Source organism: Trachypithecus francoisi, unplaced genomic scaffold (assembly GCF_009764315.1).
Source record: "Trachypithecus francoisi isolate TF-2019V2 unplaced genomic scaffold, Tfra_2.0 Lachesis_group18, whole genome shotgun sequence".
NCBI lineage: Eukaryota > Metazoa > Chordata > Mammalia > Primates > Cercopithecidae > Trachypithecus > Trachypithecus francoisi.
In genome coordinates this window covers 42,765,981-42,782,082 of record NW_022681463.1, presented here as the reverse complement: position 1 = coordinate 42,782,082, position 16,102 = coordinate 42,765,981, and the positions used below count along the sequence as shown (strand labels likewise).

At 39.2% G+C, this 16,102-nt stretch overlaps 1 long non-coding RNA gene and 1 other non-coding gene across 2 annotated transcripts in view; both read left to right on the top strand.

Annotated features, from left to right (window-relative positions):
* The first annotated feature begins 289 nt into the window (after positions 1-289).
* The window catches only part of LOC117063426, a 39,829-nt gene continuing 24,016 nt past the window's right edge, over positions 290-16,102 (top strand). The window contains exons 1-3 of the long non-coding RNA XR_004428920.1: positions 290-462; positions 1,997-2,040; positions 4,725-4,785. This is a non-coding gene — a long non-coding RNA (uncharacterized LOC117063426). The remainder of the gene's footprint in view (positions 463-1,996; positions 2,041-4,724; positions 4,786-16,102) is intronic.
* On the top strand, positions 6,720-6,860 carry LOC117063786. Its single transcript, XR_004429072.1, has one exon. It is a non-coding gene; the product is annotated as a U4 spliceosomal RNA (small nuclear RNA).

The window sequence follows — 16,102 nt, the reverse complement described above, 5'->3', positions numbered from 1 at the left end:
AGGACATCTTTGCAGGGCTTAAGCAGCAAAGGAACATGAACAAATTTGTGTTTTAGAAGGGTCATTCTGATAACAGAGTGAAGAATGAACGGGAAGGAGGCATGACTTAAGATGGGAAGACCTATTAGTATTTAACAGAGCAGAGTGAAGTGGACAGCACTGAGCTGGAATCAGCAATTGGAGATAGATGGGATTGTGAGGTCAAGAATGGATGTGATTTTGGGTATAGGAGCCTGGGTAAAATAAGCTTCTTGAGCATTTTTGAACTTCACACTTGCTTTCATCCTCTTCATCCATGGCCATATGCTTCCTAAAGGGATGATAATAACCACGTTTATCAGAAAAAAGTCTTTTTAATTCTTTCTTCTGAACTGAAGCAAATGTAGAAGTGTGGAGTTCAAAGTTAGAAGATCTTGATGACATGGGCAATTCAATTGCCTTGGAGCCTCAGTTTCCTCTTTGGTAAATTGGAGATAATGCTGCCTACATTACTGGACTGTCATGACAGTTAATTGAAATAATGTATTAATGTATATAAAAGCTTATCAGTACCTGATATAGAGCTGGCATTTAGACCTCCATTCACTCAATGTATTGTGCAAGAAGGAAATTTATTTGGACAACACAGTCTTTTAAAATAGATATATTTTGGTGTAGGGGTTCATGCCTATAATCCCAGCACTTTGGGAGGCCGAGGCAGGAGGATCACTTGCCTGGCCAACATGGCAAAACACCATCTCTACCAAAAATACAAAAATTAGCTGGTATAGAGGCACACACCTGTAATCTGAGCTACTCGCGAGACTGAGGCATGAGAATCGCTTGAACCCGGGAGATAGAGGTTGCAGTGAGCCAAGACTGTGCCACTGCACTCCAGCCTGGGCAAGAGTGAGACTCTGTCTCAAAAAAAAAAAAAATCTATCTATCTATCTATCTATCTATCTATCTATCTATCTATCTATATGTGTGTATATATACACACACATTTATATGTATTTACATATATATTTATATGAATTTTTAATATTAACATTGTTTTACAAACCAGAATTTATTGAAGACTTACAATCTGCAAGGCATCATGAAGGATATATAAATGTAAGATATTGTTTCTGTTCTTAAGGGTTTTTGCAATCTGAGAGAAAGAGGATTTGTATGTGTGAAAAGTGTAAAATCAGTAAAATATTTAACCTTGTTTTATTTTTAATTTTAATTTAATTTTATTTTTATTTTGAGAGGAGTCTTGTTCTGTCACCTGGGCTGGAGTGCAGTGACCATTCTAGTTCACTGCAACCTTCACCTCCTGGGTTCAAGCGATTCTCCTGCCTCAGCCTCCTGAGTAGCTGGGATTACAGACGACCGCCGCCATGGCCAGCTAATTTTTTTTTTTTTTGTATTTTTAGCAGAGACAGGGTTTCACCATATTGGCCAGGCTGGTCTCGAACTCCTGATCTCAAGCAATCTGCCTTCCTTGGCCTCCCAAAGTGCTGGGATTACAGGTGTGAGCCACTGCGCACCCCGACCTAACTTTGTTTTAGGGGTCAGGGAACAATAGAGAATATGAAACAGGTAATGATGAGAGTTATCAGATGTGTTTACTTAGAGGCAGAAGATATCACTTTACCCTAGAGTACTTACAGAAGGCTCTAGGGAGGAGGTCAAATTTGACCTAGATTTTAAAGATGATTTAGGGTTTATAATGTAGGTGTTGGCAATCTACTACCCAGTACATTATCTGTTTTAATATGGCCTGTGAGCTAAGAATGGCCTTTAAATCATGGAGAAATTGTTTTAAAATAATATTTTGTGACACCTAAAAATTATATGAAATTCAAGTTTAGTGCCAATAAATAAAGTTTTATTGAAACACAGTCACACCCATCCTTTTAGTATTGTCTGTGGTCAGATACATTTGAGATATAATAGAGGAGAGTACTTGTAGCAGAGACCCTATGGCCTACAAAGGTTAAAGTGCTTACCATTTGTTCCTTTACAGAAAGCTTGCTGAGCCCTGGAGTAGAGGATGCAAAGACATTCTAGGTGCGTAGAAAGCCAAGATTAAGAATGGCTCCATCAAAGGAAACAGAAAATGGTCACAAACAGAGAATGAGTGTGCAGGACTTCCCTGGCAGCCATGGAGGGGAGAGAGAGTGTCTCAAGGGGTAAGGGGTGTCCATAGTGCCAACTGGTATCAAGAGAAAGCCCAGAAATGCAACTGAGGAGAGAATCGGAGCTTTTGCCTTCAGCCATCACTCCTAAGTTTTGAATCCTGTGGCAGAAGGAGAGTAAGAGATGGGGAAGGAGAGGCAGAGCTTAAGAAATTGCGTGCAATCAGAAAGGTTTTAGTAGGGAAACACGCATGTCGTTTAAGTACAGTATGAAATGGAATAGACCTATGTATATTCATATGCAGAGGGAGAGTAAAGCAATTAGGGAGGTTTTGGAGAGGTTATGTAGAGGGTCGGGCACAGTGGCTCACACCTGTAACCCCAGCACTTTGGGACGCCTAGATGGGAGGATCATTTGAGCCCAGGAGTTCAAGACCAGCCTGGACAACATAGTGGGACTCCTTCTCTCCCAGAAATAATTTAAAAAATTATTAGCTGGGTATTGTGGTCCCAGCTGCTTGGGAGTCTGAGATGGGAGGATATCCTGAACCTAGGAGGTCAAGGCTTCAGTGAGCTATGATCATACCACTGCACTCCAGCCAGGGTGACAGAGTAAGACTCTGTCTCAAAAAAAAAAAAAAAAATATATATATATATATATATGCATATAGGCTATATAGATAGGTAGAGAAATGCTATTTAAAACAGTGAGGTTGGAGAAACATTGAAACAGCATAATTTTAGCAAGACTTCTCTCAACTGATTAGTTCTTGGCCTTGGAAAAGTTGCTTAACATCTTGGCTTGCTTTGCTTATCTATGAAGAGCGGATAATAATACGCTCATCAGAGGACCATTGTGAGAAATAGTGAGCTGATTCTGTCTGGGCAATGTCAAGAACATGGGGTCTGCACTTAGTGCATTGTCAACAAGAAATAACTTTTTTTTTTTTCTTTTTGAGACAGAGTTTTTGCCTTGTAGCCCAGGCTGGAGTGCAATGGCATGATCTCAGCTCACTGTAACCTCCACCTCTTGGGTTCAAGTGATTCTTGAACTCTCAGCCTCCCAAGTAGCTGGGATTACAGGTACCCACCACCATGCCAGGTTAATTTTTGTATTTTTAGTAGAAACGGGATTTTGCCATGTTGGCCAGGCTGGTCTCGAACTCCTGACCTCAGGTGATCTGCCCACCTTGGCCTCCCAAAGTCCTTGGATTACAGGCATGTGCCACTGCACCCGACCAAGAAATAACTCTTAATGCTGTGATGTTTAAATTTTTATGTCAACATGGGTAGGCCATGGTACCCAGATTTGTGTCAAACAGGAGTCTGGATGTTGCTGTGAAGATTTTTTTTAAGATGTGATTACCATCTAAATGAGTGGACTTTGAGTAAGGCAGGTTACCCTCCATGAGGTGGGGGGCCTCATCCAATCAGTTGAAGACCTTAAGAGAAAAGACTGAGGTTCCCCTGGGGGAGAAGGGATTCTGCCTTCCAACTGCCTTTGGACTTGAACTACAACATCAGCTTTTCTCTGAGTCTCCAGCCTGCTGGGCTCCCCCTCTAAATTTTCAGAATTGCCAGCCCTCAGAATTGTGTGAGCTAATTCCTTAAAATAAATCTCTCTCTCTCTCTATCTCTCTCTCTCCTTCCATCCTATATATTGGTTATTTTTTTTTTTTGGAGAACAATGACTAATTCAAATAACTTCTGAGTTAGACAGTAATCCCTAACAATGAAAGTGTTACTATATTAAGGGACAATTGCTTTATACCCCAGAGACAGCACACACAATGCTTTGATGTCACCACGTCCACCATATCCCATTTCTGAGAGTGTAGCAGACATTGTTAATTGATCACAGTATTCTGTATTGCTAAGACTAGATGTGACCTCAGAATTTTTTAAATACAGGGTTCCAGAAATGACTAACAAGTGATTAGAGTTGGCACTTAACTTGAAATAGATTTAATTCTGACCTAATCCATATTTAGGTATCTACAGCACTTTCCATAAAATTCTTCCTGGAACTTTGCAATTGTGATTAATAGATCTGAACTTGTAGTTTAGAAGTTAACATTTCAATTTCTTATGTATAAGTCTACAAGCCAGTAAAGTCCTTCATCTTATGTAGTAAGGACCATGTCATATTTGCTTTTTAGATAAGTTTTAAAAAATATATGTCTTTTAAAGGTATCAGTGACTTTGAAATTCCAAAATAAAGTTAGAATAAAAAAAAGCCTGAAATTATACTTTTTTATTTCCTCCAAACCTCAGGGAACATTCATATATAATTATAAAGACTTGGTTTTAATCCTTGGTTAAAGTGTTTGGCTAACTATTCTTCTCACTTGAGTATGTGTAACATTTATTGAAATCAAGTAAGTGCACATAGCAGAGGGTTACATTTTACATTTTCTAAAGCTCTTGATAAGAGATTTACTCACAAAGCAAGTAGGAATTCCTTGGCTTTTCAAATTTTGGGGGGGTCTGTTATGGAAAATTTTTGTACTGTGTATGAAGAAAATATATGTTACCTTGGGGTGCGGTGGTAGTATCATGTTTGTATGCTATCATTTTTTCCAAGTATTTAAATATTTTAAGATGTTATCTCTTTAGTTTTCACAGCGTGCTAGGAAGGAGGAAGGACATGTTGTTCTCACCTAGCAGTAAAATTGAGGTAAGCAGTTACTCACTCTCTTGCATAAGCCACTGATTGAGCTGGGGATGTTATACCAAACAGTCTTCTACTAAGTCGTCCATTGTGATCCCGCAGCATCTCCCGTCAACCCATTAATCCCATTTTCTTCTTCTTAGTTAATAACTACACAGTTGATTCTTGCTTATCTGCTCCGAGGGAAAGGGGAAGAACAGGGCATAATCTCAAATTGTAGATGATACAAAAATAATTTGGATTTGGCGTGGGATATGTTTTTGTACTTGCACTGGAACCTGGGTGTGTCTGTGTTCCAGAAATTTATAGCATTCCAAATCAACTGAAGAAACTGTGCAAGGAGAATCCAGGATAGGGATCGTGGCAAACGCACCTTGTTGGGGGTCTGTCTCCCTTGTTTCCTAGCCCATCGCCTGCCTTCCTCAAGCTCTTCCCTGCTGAGATCAGGCGGTACGATCTCTCAGGTCAATGTGTCAAAACGGCCTAAGGAAAGCTGTTTTCTCTTTCTCTCTAAATCCTATTATAAGGCATTCATCTTATCCTTCTCTTGGGAATGAGAGAAACTGGTATCTTGCATTAGAAATTGTTAATCATTTCTTAAAATTTGTTTTTTTAAATGCAAAGGTACTGATAAGATAATGTACTAAGAAAAGTTAAAACAAGATTTTTTTGAATATGTAATAATAGGCACAATGTGAGAAAGACGCTGCAAGTCTTTGATATTGTGTGGGTATCAGATAGTGCCAAGTGAATGAGAGCCTTCATAGGAAGGTGAAAGTATCTCTTTACTTTACATTTTGTGATGAATGGGAAGAAGTTCTAGAGTTCTTTTGCAGCATTTGCTTGTTTATCCAAAGAAACAAACGCTAGCATTCTGATTTTGTGTATCCTCGCTTTCATCCTGAATTGTTAAGACTCTTGGTTGTGGTGATAGACGCCCACTTAACTTAAACAACAAAAGGAAATGTACTGACAAATGGAACCAGATTAAAATGTCTCACTGGCTTTAGTGACAACTGGAGCTGAGAACCTAAATGATGTCTGGGCTCTCTATTTGTCTGTCTCGTCTCTGCCTCCCTCTGAAGCCAGCTCCATTCTCTTCCATGGCAGCCTGGCTCTCTCCCTCGTGGAGGAGGTGAGGGAGAGGGTGACATGTCTGGCAGGCAGCCCTTGATTTAGTGACTCGAGAAATAAGAGATTCTTCTTCTTTTGGCAGCCCGGCAGCAACATTTTGGGAAGATTCCCAGTAGTTCTTTTTGGTTCATGTGTCCATCCCTAAACCAATTGCTGTGTCCAGGAAGAGATGAGACTCCAAGATGAGTCCCATAAAACCCTGTTGTGAAGTTGGTGGTCCTGTTCACAGAAGGAAAAGCAGAGAAAGAGTGGCAGATGGGCAAAACTAATAGCTACTATGCCTCCATTCATCTTGATTTTCAAATATACGATTCATCTTACAATAAGCTTACTACTTTTTTCAGAAAAAAAGCAAAAACCTGCAAGACCAAAAAATACCTAATATTCACAGGATAATCTGAATGTTCTTGTTCAAAATTCTTGGAGGCCCTCTCACTGCTATCCCAGGTAGGATTTTGGAATCTTGAAAGGGCTGATTTACTGGGTTCACCAGGTCACAAAGTACTCAGGCATCAGTCACATAACTTGCAGGACAGGGAACAGTCTTGACTTGGGTATTTCCAAGTAAGCCAAGTTTTACACACAAAATGAAGTATATTTAGTGGATTGCTGCTTGAAGAGGGAAGTACTATTGAGAAATCATCACCTGGGGGAACCTCATCTTTTCAATGTGTGGGATAAAGATTCCCAGAGGCTGTAGAATTGATACTGTTGTTGAAAGGATGAGAGAGAGGAAGTCTACGAGTTACAACAAAATTCCAGGGAAGTTAGAACTACTTTAAAAAGACGTAAAAATAGAAGAAATGAGCTTCATGCGGTGACAGTATCGTAGCCAATGAGGTTTATCCAAGGAGCGATTATTGCTAATTGAAAGCTTTTCCCTATACCTGGCCATGCCCACTTGCAATATAGTTGGCACTGGCAATTTTTGACAGTCTCTATGGAGACTGAATATTTCAGTATTAAAAATAATAGAGGAAATAAAAGTGCCCTCTATTGGCAGGTTTAACTGCTTTATACTCTCTTCCACTATTGTGTTGGATGAGGACCCATGATGATTAAAGAAAATAAAGCAGCTATATTTTATTTGCACATGTGAGTAGCTTAAATTACAATGTTGCTGATATCAGATTTACATTATTTAGAAATATAATTCTGGCCATGGTTTTGAAAATGAGTTGGGGAACAATGGGATGAATGGCAGGGAGTTTTTTTTTCCTTTTATTCATATGTAATAATGTACATATCTATGGGATACGTATGAGTGTTTGTTACGTGCATAGAATATGTAATGATCAAGTAAGGGTATTTGGGGTATCTGTCACCTGAGTGTTTTCAGGGTATTCAGGGCATCTATAACCTGAGTGTTTATCATTTTGTGTTGATATCATTTTGAGTCCTCTCTTCTGGTTACTTTGACTTATACATAATGTTGTTGCTAAGTATAGTTATCCTAGGCTGCTATAAAACATTACAACTTATTTTTCTATCTAACCATGTGTTTGTATCCATAACCAACCTTTCTTCATCCCTGCCCCCTTCCCAGTCTCCAGTATCTATCATTTTATTCTCTGTGTTCATGGGATCAAGTTTTTTTAGCTCTTGTATATAAGTGAGAGCATGTGGTATTTGTCCTTACATCCTGGCTTATATTACTTAACATAATGACCTCCAGTTCCATCCATGTTGCTGCAAATGACATGGTGTCATTCTTTTTCATGGCCAAATAGTATTCCCTAGTGTATATGTACCACATTTTCTTTATCCACTCATCCATTGATGGACATGTAGGTTGATTCCATATCTTTGCTATCATGAATAGTGCTGTGATAAACATGTATCCCTTTGATAAACTGATTTCCTTTCCTTTGAGTAGAGGCCCAGTAGTGGAAATGTTGGATTGTATGGTAGTTATATTTTTAGTTTTTTGAGAAATTTCCATGCTGTTTTCCATAGTGATTGTATTAACTTACATTCCAATCAACAGTGTATAAGAGTTCCCTTTTCTCAGTACCCTCACCAGCATCTGTTGTTTTTTGTCTTTTTAATAATAGTGAATGGCAGGGAGACGTTTTAGGAGTCCTGTGATAATTCACACAAGAACTGACAGTGACCTCGATAAGGGAAATAGCAAAAAGGTGGAAAGAAGTGGGTGGACTTGAGAAATAGTAGAGGAATATTATAACTTATATAATAAGTATAATAGTATAATACATAAGTATAATATATAATATTTTAGCTTATAATAATATTATATTAGAGATGGGTCTGTGGGAAGGGAATAGTGACAAGGGATCATCCTCCATCTAAGTCTCTGGTCTGGGCAACTGTAATAATAAAGATACCATTTACTGAGATAAAGAACCAAGAGGAAGAATAGGTTTGGATGAAGGGAGATTCTGAGCTCAGTTTTGGACATACTGAGATTGGAGTTTATAGCTATGTTTATGAATACACCTAAGAGCTGTCTCAAATTAGTCAATACGCAAATCCAATTGATTCTTTCCTTTTTTTAAAAAATTTTTTAGTATCTTTTAGTTTTTTAGAGACAGGGTCTTGCTCTGTTGCCCAGGCTAGGGTATAGTGGTGCCATCACAGTTCACTGCAGCATTGAACTCCTAGGCTCAAGTGATCCTTTTGCCTCAGACTCCTGAGTAGCTAGGACTACAGGCACATGCCACCATGCCTTGCTAATTTTTAATTTTTTAAATTTTTTGTAGAGATGGGATCTCACTATGTTGCCCAGGCTGGTCTTGAACTCCTGGCTTCAAGAAATCCTCCCATCTTGTCCTTCCAAAGAATTGGAATTATAGGCAGGAGCCACCATTCCTGGCCTCTTTTCTTGTTTCTTTCTTTCTTTCTTTCTTTTTTTCCATTTTTTCTTTTCTATTTTTTTTCTACTACCACCAACCATAATTCTGTTACAACATACATTTAGTCATATAAAAGTTTTAGTGAATTTAAACATTCAGCAGTTCATGAACTGGGCATCATCAGATCTCAGGTGGTTCAGCACTCCATGAGGCGTGGGAAGTGTGTGAGAGAGGAAACATCAAGTATTCTTGGAAACAAGACAGAGAAAATACATTTGATTAGCCAATGTGAAAAGTCCCTAGAGGTCAGTCAGTTGGTGGTTTCTGATTGGTCAGATTTCTAGTTAAAGGTTATTTGGTGATTTCTAATTGGTTACGCTTAGATTTTGTTTTATTGTTTATGTTGAATTGGGATTGGTTTGCTGATGTAGGCAGCCAAGGCACTGGAGCCATCTCAGCCTAATGGCCTCCTAGTTAAGTATTTTTAATAATTTAGATTCCCATCACCTCACATCTGGGAAGTCAAATACCCTTCTATCCTACACTTCTATAATATTCTTCTGTACAGAGTTGCAGTAGGGATGTGCCTAAAAGTTGGTTTTGCTGGGTCATCTTCCATCTCACAACATTTGAATGGTTTTCTCTTGCCTGCATAATACTTCCGAGACTGCCTGCAAAGTAGCTCCTAACTACTCCAATCTTATCCCACTCTCCCTAATGGTGAGTTTATCTCAGTTTGGCCAGACTGGAACTTCGAATACAGTCTACCCCTTCCTGTCTCTGCGTCTGTGCTCATGTCATTGCCTGGGCTTGCTTATCCTCTCTACCCATCTGACCCTTTAAATTCATCCCCCAAGGCCGAGATGTTCTCTGGAGGCCATCATTTCCCTCCACTGTAGCTCAACCTGAGCCTTTCCCTATGTGAGTCTGTAAGTTGCTGTCTGTGCCCCTCCCATGCCACGAACATTTATTCTCATATTGCACTGTTTTGCAATGCCCCATTGATTTGATCTCTCTATACAGGGTTGAGGACAAAGGTCAGGTATCATGCTAATTTCATATTCTCCAGAGCACCTAGCATAGTTCTGTGTACAAGATAGGCACTCAATAACTATTTGTCGACTTGAAATAATAAGGTACGTTTTTCTCTTTCCCACTGATCTTATCTCTGCTTGAGTAAATGAGGTTGATATGTGAAGGCAGTTGAGATTAAACATGTAAAGTGGAAGGATAAACAAGAGACAGAGGAGATTTTAATAAAATTTTATGGTATAAAAAATCATAGTTACCTGCTAAATCTATTTTTTAAAGCTTTTAAAGCATTCAGATTGCTCCTCTCAACCTGGTAGCATTTTGGTGTGTATGACTAAAAAGCACACAGGTGCTAAAAATCAGAATTATTATTTCAAAAATATTTGGCAACAAAAATAAACTTGTTTTAATTCAAAAGTTCTTGTGATTTTTGTTTCCTCAAATGACTTCATAGCAAAACTCCTCATGAAATTTGAGTGTATATCATCTATTTTGACTCCAAATTAACTTTGGTTAGAGAAATCTCATTTCTTTTAAAAAATCAATGATAAATAAATAAAATATGTAGATCAAGTTTGTTGGCATAGTAACAGATTTAGTTATAAATCAAAGACTTCAATAAAATAAGCTTGGAGTTAGAAATTACCAAGGCATGCTCTAAGAAAAAAATTATAAAAAGAACAAAAGCACTCAAACTGTGATTCAATATGAACATTTTCCCTGTAACCAGCTCTACTACTTCCATTACAGAGTTAGAGAAGTAAACTTAAAGCATAGTTAAGTCAACAGAAACTGTTCTAGGTAAATGAATTCAACCTTCATGGTCACTGACACACAATACAATCTTGTTTCTTTCAGAATTTTATTCTTTAAGTAACTAAGTGACTCACAAGCTCAGAAAGTATTTTCTGGTAAAAGTAAGTCTGAGCGTAGCATAAAATATTCTGAATATTTCTTTTTTTCAGATGAGTATTTTAAAAAATAATAGTTCCTTTCTGGAAGGTGTAATTGGCTTTTGGTTTGCATGCCTACACATAATTGTCCTTTTGTAGAATATATTTTAGGATAAGCTAGAATGCAGCTTTTCCTTTCTCCATCAAAATCCTACCAATAATTTAGGTTTAGTTCAAATGTTACCACTTTTATACAACTTTACTTTATTTTTACGCAGAATGTATCAAATCAATCACCCACTAGACCTTTAGGGGAAGGGACATGTCTTTTTTTTTTTTTTTTTTGAGATGGAGTCTTGCTCTTATCGCCTAGGCTGGAGCGCAATGTCACAAGCTTGGCTCACTTGCAACTTCTGCTTCTCTGGTTTAAGTGATTCTCCTGCCTCAGCCTCTGGAGTAGCTGGGATTACAGGTGCCTGCCACCACACTTGGCTAAGTTTTGTATTTTTAGTAGAGACAGGGTTTCACCATGTTGGCCAGGCTGGTCTCGAACTCCCGACCTCGTGATCCACCTGCCTTGTCTTCCCAAAGTGCTGGGATTACAGGCATGAGCCACCATGCTCAGCCTGGAGATATCATTTTTAATGTTTATTTGTTTACCAAGTTCCATAGTTGATGTGTATATTTTGGTTACACCCCAAAGTTTGGGTTATAAGCTCCTCATCTTATTTTATTTTTTCTAATTTTTACTTTGGTTTATTTATTTATTTTTGAGACAGGTTCTCACTTGGTTTCCCAGGCTGGGGTGCAATGGTGTGATCTTGGCTCACTGCAGCCTTGACCTCCTGGGCTCAAGTGATCCTCCTGCCTCAACCTCCCTTGTCTATCTGTGGTGGCATGTGCCACCACACTTGGCTAATTTTTTGATATTTTTATAGAGACAGAGGGTCTCACCTTGTTGCCCAGTGTGGTCTCAAACTCCTGAGCCCAAGTGATCCTCTGCATCTGCTACCCAAAGTGCTGAGATTGTAGGTGTGAGTCACCACACCTGGCCTGACTTCCTATTACTGGAAATGCCTGTTATGAGACATGAGGATTTAAAAAACTTGTATCTTTATCTACCTTTAACCCATATGTAATTTGCTTTTATTTCTGAAAGATTGCAGCCGGTTCATGGAATAAAGGGAATATTCTTGGGAACTTTCTAGGAGCCATTTGTCCTTTGGCTGCAATCTGGTTGGTCCTCCCCACCCCACTCCAATGTAGTTCCCCAGCTGGCATTTGGGACTTCTCTCTTTTGTTCTGCTAGGTTGAATTGACTGTTTTCTAAATCTTGTATCTTTGTCTTTTCTTGCTTTTTTTTTTAATCCACATTTTGTGTAGTAAATCCTTAAGAAACCTTCTAACAAACATTGCCTTAGAGGAAAATGTTTTAAGTCCTCCTTGATTTATATTTGGTTTATAGTTCTGTTGGATAAAGAATTCTATGTCAAAAATCATTTTCCCTCAAAGTAATGAACTATGTCCCAGTGTCTTCAGGTGTCCAGTGCCAGTGAGCCATCCTACATGAGCATGATTCTCATTCTTTTGTAGATGAGAATCTCTGTAAGATTTTCTTTTCTTTTTTTTTTGAGACAGAGTCTCGCTCTGTCGCCCAGGCTGGAGTGCAATGGCATGATCTTGGCTTAGTACAACCTCTGTCTCCGAGGTTCGAGCGACTCTCCCGTCTCAGCCTCCCGAGTAGCTGAGATTACAGGTGACTGCCAACATGCCCGGCTAATTTTTGTATTTTTAGTAGAGACGGGATTTCACCATGTTGACCAGGCTGGTCTCCAACTCCTGACATCAGGTGATCTGCCCACCTCAGCCTCCCCAAATCCTGGGATTACAGACATAAGCCCCTGTACCCAGCCTTTGTAAGATTTTCCAATCTTCCTTTTATCCTTAGGGTTTGGAAATTTTCCGATGAGATGGTTTAGGGGAGGGCATTTTAAATTTATTTACTGGGTACTTGGTGGGCCCTTTTAATCTGGAAGCATTGGTTCTCCAACTTTGGTTCTCAGTCTTTAGTGAGATATAATTCACACATCATACAATCTACCCATTTAAGGTTTATTGACCTCATATAGAAACTACTATTACAGCCATATGCATAGCCTTAATATCTACAAGCTTACAACTATGATTTAGACTTTTCCTTTGCATCTAAAAGAGTGGAATGAAAATCTTATGAGTATTTTTTATTTGCATGGAGTTTTCTGTTAATTCATACTATGACCAAAGACAAGTCACTTCTCTCTTTCTCTTCATCTGCCAAGTAGAATTTACAATCTCTTCAGAGTGTAATACTGTGAACTCATTGGCTACTCAGGATTAAAGAAAATAAGTTTCTGATGTTCAAACAAGTCATCTAAAATAACATAAGGCTGGGTGCAGGCCAGGCACAGTGGCTCACACCTGTAATCAAAGCACTTTGGGAGGCCAAGGCAGGTGGATCACAAGGTCGGGAGTTCGAGACCAGCCTGGCCAGCATGGTAAAACCCCATCTCTACTAAAAATACAAAAATTAGCTGGGTGTGGTGGTACACGCCTGTAGTCCCAGCTACTTGGGAGGCTGAGGCAGGAGAATCACTTGAGCCTGGGAGGTAGAGATTGCGGTGAGCCAAGATTGTGCCACTGTATTCCAGCCTGGTAACAAAGCAAGACTCTGTCTTAAAAAAAAAAAAAAAAAATGGCTGGATGGCTGGATGCTGTGGTTCGTGCCTATAATCCCAACACTTTGGGAGGCTGAGTTGAGAGGATCACTTGAGCCCAGGAATTCAAGACCAGCCTGGGCAAGACAGCAAGACCCCATCTCTACAAAAAAAAAAAAAAAAAAAATAGGTGTGGTGGTGCATACCTATAGTCCCAGCTAATTGGGAGGCTGAGGCTGGAGGATCACTTGAGCTCAGGAGTTTGAGGTTATGGTGAGCTGTGATGATACCACTGTATTCCAGCCTGGGCAAAAGAGCAAGACCCTGTCTGAAAAGAGAAAAAAAAAAAAATGGCATCTGGTTGGACTCCATTTTCATATGGAGAAGGATGCCAGTCTGTCCCCTGTTCATTATCACTACCTTGTCCTCTCCTGGGAGACTGTGTAAGTCTAAGGAAATGATTGACTATCATGTGGTAATTCATACTATTTGCTGTGAAAGGAAGAAATTGCATTGCTCTCAGGTTTGCCCACTGTTTCTTTTACAAGGCATTTCACAGCTGGAGCTACCAATCAGAAGCATTGATGCTCTGCCTCTTAGCCCCCAGGATGGTTTTCTTCTGAGTAGGTTGAGCCAGCTTACATAGTGACTGGTTGCCCAACGCTTGCTGAATACACAACTTGTTGGGGTGTGCTTAATAGGCATTTTGTAGTGAATGGATAAATGGATCTGACAAATGCTGGATGATTTCTTTCTTCCAAGGTTGAGCTCAGTTTCTGAGGGATGTTACAGGTTTCTATGTGTGGTCCTGAAAGAGCCGTCATTATTCACCATGATTTCCTCATTGGCAAATAGGGAGGCCTATAATGGCTTAATCAAATAGCCACTGTGGCTTGATCAAACAAGGAACTTCAGAAACGAATGCTCCAAATGGCTTCATTTGTCAACACTACTATATTCATGGGTGGGACAAACACACACACACATATGCACACATACACATGCACACACACAGTTACTGGTGTGAGGTCTCATTCCTTTGCCAGCCTTAACATCTATCATTGCATTCCGACCCTATGTTGTTTAATTGATAATGAGTTACAGGCTTAAAATGATATGCCGTAGGATGAGTCATTATATGCATAGGCATATTTCTATCATCCAAGAGGGCTTCTTTTAATTAGACATCTGAGAAACTTTAAGAATGTGGATTTGTTAGTCTAAACTGTGGGAGAATAATTCTTCCCTCAGTGAGTTCTAAGTTGAGTTGCACGTGGTGTTGGTTGTGGTTGTCTCCAATGAATTGCATGTTCACTTATTTAGTTTTTAGTCAGTGTTGGTTTGATGTTGATGGTGTTTAAAACTTAAATAATTCTGGATTTTATGATACATTGATTTTCCAAAAGGACTCCTCTGAGCCAGGATTCCTACACATGCAATTCCACCCAGAAATTTTGGAGAGAAATAAAACTTAATCTCAAGCCTCCAGTGTGTTCTAGAGACAAAATTTCTTGGCAATCCTTCTTTTCTGACTTTTTTCTTATTTCACCCAACATCCTTTTAATAATCTCCTTCTCTTTCTTCTTCTTTGAACCAACACTGTGGTGCCTTTAAAATGTATTTAAACCTCAAAAATAAAGGCACTTTGTAGTTCTTAGAGGTAACGTCCTGTCTGTGAATTGAGACCAGGTCATTTCTGCTTTCAAACCTGTGTTTTTTTTTTTAATGGTATAGATAGTCTGTCTTGAAAAAATGATTCCACTGCAGGATGGGTTCTTAGCCCACTGCAGGATGTCTAATAACTACTGCATTTTAGAAATCTGGGAGTTGTGAAAAATGAAATTATTGACTCTATGAATGGTTAGGAAAAAAGAGTCTTAAACTATATATTTATTTGTTCATGAAAAGGTTTAAGGGTTGCCAGGCGCGGTGGCTCACGCCCGTAATCCCAGCACTTTGGGTGGCTGAGGCAGGTGGATTACCCGAGGTTGGGAGTTTGAGACCAGCCTGACCAACATGGAGAAACCCTGTCTCTACTAAAAGTATAAAACTAGGCGGACGTGGTGGCACATGCCTGTAATCCTAGCTTCTCGGGAGGCTGACACAGGAGAATCACTTGAGCCTGGGAGGTGGAGATTGCGGTGAGCCAACATTGCACCATTGCACTCCAGCCTGGGCAATGAGTGAAACTCCATCCCCCAACAACCCCCAAATAAGGTTTAAGGGGTTCTGGAACAAATTTGGCCCTTAATTCGGCATGTGAGCCTTCACTGAAGCTAACAACTCCCATGGTATCTCGATTGAAGTCTTTGGAAAACATACAGAATGTGTTGATAGCTCATATTATATCACACTGTAACTTGGGTGTTTGGCAGGGAAGCATACTTCTCCCTTTTGAAAAAAATTAATATTTGCTTGATTTCCTGATAAAAGGAATACTACAAAAGAGTATTGCAAAATCTTGAAGGTTTGGCACACTTTCCCATGTGGGTGGAAAAATGTTGCTCTGAAGCCAGACTGGAATTGCTCATGAAATATAACATTAAAAATAAGTTTTTAAAAGAAGAAGCTTGATCCTGGAAAAAAATACATATATAATGTATGAAACAACAAAGCTATGGACTTTACCAGCGTGTATTATAGAAGCACAATGACATAATCATGATGCCATGAAAATGGCAAATCTCTGATATTAGAGATAATTAGGATTTCTTTATTATGCTGGTTTTAATCATTATCAGAGTCCCACTGTGTTTGG